Here is a 3,589-nt window from a genome sequence, read left to right on the forward strand (position 1 = left end):
TATAGTTTTGAGTTAGTGATTGTTATAGTTAGTATTTGGGAGTTCAATAAATTGTTGTGTTATTTTATTGGTTTACTGGAATCATTCGAACCCCGGAAAACGTAACAATATTTAAGTTGGCAACATAGAGTTCTGCTTGTTCTATCATCTAAAATACAATCATCTGATATTTATTTTGTAGTCTTGCAATTTCCATAACATAAACCTGACTAAGAATAGTTGCAAATTTATCAAATACCAATAATTGATTGCCGATTATTCGTTTCGAATAATATGTTTTGTGTGACAGTGTGGCAGATATCTAGTTTTGTATGAATTGCTCATAATTTTTTTTAAATAACGTTTTTGAAGGTTTTGTGATCAAACACACTATTGTGTGTGACTTAGAAGTTACTTTTTGTGCATTAACTGTTGTTGAGAGCCTGCGTTATTTCGGCTTTAAAACTACAGCTTCAGCACAAAAAGTCCAAATTTAAATAATGCAGCAAACTGATATTTTTCTCGCAAGTCTTGTGAAAGGTGAATAGTTTATACAGCTTTTGCCCTTAAATGAATGACAATGTGAGAGATGTGAAAGTTATTTTACACAAAGCAAACAGTAAGTCGCAAATAAGTTGAATATTCTCTCAAGTACCCACACTTTTGAATTTTTAATTAATGTGACCCCACAAGAGAATAGTAGAAAAGTGAGACCTGCATTTATCAAAATATTTCTTTAGTTTATAGAGACTGTAATTCAAAATCAGAGTTTCCGCAATGCATTTTAACATTCTTGAATATTTCTGTGCTAAATTAGCAGATATAATTTCGGTAAATGCTGAAACCTAATATACCATTTCAGCAGTAATAATAATCTGGCAAATAACAGAGGAGACGCATTATCGGCTGTACCTCCCTGATTATTTATCTAGACTATGCTTAATAACAGCAACATAAATCAATCCTCAAAACGAAATATTTATAATCCGGTAATATTCGTTTTTAACTAATAATATGTTCTCAAGCAAAATAATATTTAACATTTTCAACTAAAATTCACACTTATAATTGTTCGAAAGGTTTTTATTTTTTACTTTTTGCACTAAAATTGTGATAAAGGTGTCGTGAACGTTCTCCGAACGAAAGTTGAGTCCATTAAAAACTCACAGCAAAACGTTCAGGCTAAAACCCAAAAGCAACAATAAAAGTCTTGTTTTCTCTCCATAGCCACAAACCCAAAAAAATTGCCACACTAGAAAAGCTTCTAATCCTGAAAAAGGAACATTTCGCACCGTGATGACGACCGTTGAATTTAATATTTTATATTTAAGCCGCTAACGCTGCGGATCAGCCCAACTTTGTAGCGAAATATATGACAAAGTTAATAAATTTTCGTCACTTGCCTCCTGATTTTAACGATTTAGCTGTCAAAAAAACGGAAATATTTTCGGAAAACGTTTTGCCGTAAAGAACTGTAGTACATCGTAATTAATAAGAAAAAATTACCTGGTCATGACAAAACACATTTAACATGCAGGATGTTTTAAAGCCTAACAAGTACCATAAGTTTCAATTACGTATCCAAATATTGATCTCTGCTCCACCGCACTCCGCTATATAAATTCTCCCATACACAAAAACTATGTTTTGCGACGCTCGTGAAAAAACGCCCTGGATATCAAAGAAGAGGTCATTTAAAACTCGCGTTATTCCTTTGGAAATATTGCTTGGAAGTACTTTCTAACTGTATATTCTACTACCAAGAAGAAACAAAAAAACTGTTTCCCCAAAAAGCGGAACTAAACTGCTTACTACTGCTTACTTACTGTTAACAAAATAGATGTTACACGGACAACTTTCTACCAATGTTGGACCTGGATAAATTCTGATTGCTGAAAGCGATTGCATTTCCGTTTAAAGCGTTACTAAGTGCAATTCGTGTCTTTGCAAAAAATTAATAGCTCAGATAAAGTTTATACAGGGTCGAAAATGAAACAACGCAAAGTTGGTGAAAGCTCTACATCCTTAGATATGTTTTCTTTATTTAAGCACCACCAGTATCGGTAATTTCGTTTATTTGCAAGACGTGCATTTGCAATTAAAAAAATCAATTTTAATGAACGAAATATTTGAAAGTAAATGCATTTTTTTGAGACTACGCTAAAGAGTTGGTCATTCATAACTTTCATAATTTATAAAAATAATTTCGAGCTCCTTGCCCTGTCGTAAAATTTTCGGTGCTAAGTTCCAAAAAATCCTTTTTTTGATCAGCTAGAAGCATGCCGAACTTTTCGCATTTTTTTCATTTGCCGCCCTGTAAAAAAATATCTGATTTCCTAAAATTTTACCAAAACATGTATTTAATTGACAAAGGAAACGGTATCAATAACGCTTCACACAGAAACCAGTTCGTTTGAAGCAATCACAATTATTCCAGTTCCAAAGTTAGGGCAACTGCGCCTGTGTAAGGTCCATTTTGCAGTTTACAAAATTGGGAACAACTTATTTGACACGCTTTCCGCGGGAACCCAATAGTAGTTTTCAATACAAGGTGTCATATAAAAGTCTCGTTTTTCGAACGACAACGGCGTTTGACACCCGAGGCAAAGTCGAGGGTGTCAATCCGTCAGAACTGTACTCTTGTAAGCATATACAAGTGAAACAATGATTATTGAAAATTCAAGTCCTGCTTTCACGGTATAGTATTTGTATACGTTGCATTTTTAAATGACATTTGCGTTATTTAAAAAGATCTTGCGTTTTGTGTGGCAAAAATAGGATGACTTTGAGACTAAACTTGCATCAAAGTTATGATTTACAAATTGTAAGTAAACTTTAAGGTATGATCACTAGTTGTCGATAAACCGACGTAATTAATTAAAAAAGCATGTCAGTTACTTTTTAATAAAAATACTGAAAAAAAATAATGACAGTGATACGTTCAATTTGTCCATTTACTTTTGCGCACATGTGCGTAAAAGTCAAAGTAAAAGCCTTGATTGAAAGAGTATATACTATTTTAATCAACGGTAAAAGTAAAGAAACGTGCTTCTTTATGATCATCGCTTCTGATCGAAAATTGGCATTTTTAAATTCTTTCGAATAAAAAGATATTGTTTATTGCCTGAAATAATTGTGTATTAGTGAGGAAGTATTTTTTTATTGAAATGAATCAAAAACTGCCATTTTACGCTCAGGATCGATGATCACAAAGAAGCACTTTTCTTTACCGTTCATTTGTTTTACTTCACACACGGACTTTTACGCACATGTGCGCAAAATTTAATGTGAAAAATTCAACGAGTCACTGTCATATGTTTTAAAGTGAATAAATATTAAATATATCATAATTATTGAAAACTGGTGTCAAGTTTAGCGGGTTTGGGACGGTGAACAGAAACTCTTTATTTTCTTGAAAAAGCCTACGTTTTGACTATATATTTAGTCTTCCTCAGGGCTAAAAATTACATACATAGGGAAGTTACAAATTGAAGAATTAGAATGTTACACTACGAAAAAAAAAAAAAAAACCATCAAACTGAACAAAAAAGTAAATCAAACAAAACAAACATTTAGATCAGATTAGAAAAGAATTATATGACAACATCAT

The sequence above is a fragment of the Dendroctonus ponderosae genome, unplaced genomic scaffold, assembly GCF_020466585.1.
Source record: "Dendroctonus ponderosae isolate FM_Combo_2020 unplaced genomic scaffold, Dpon_F_20191213v2 Dpon_F_20191213_5, whole genome shotgun sequence".
Lineage (NCBI taxonomy): Eukaryota > Metazoa > Arthropoda > Insecta > Coleoptera > Curculionidae > Dendroctonus > Dendroctonus ponderosae.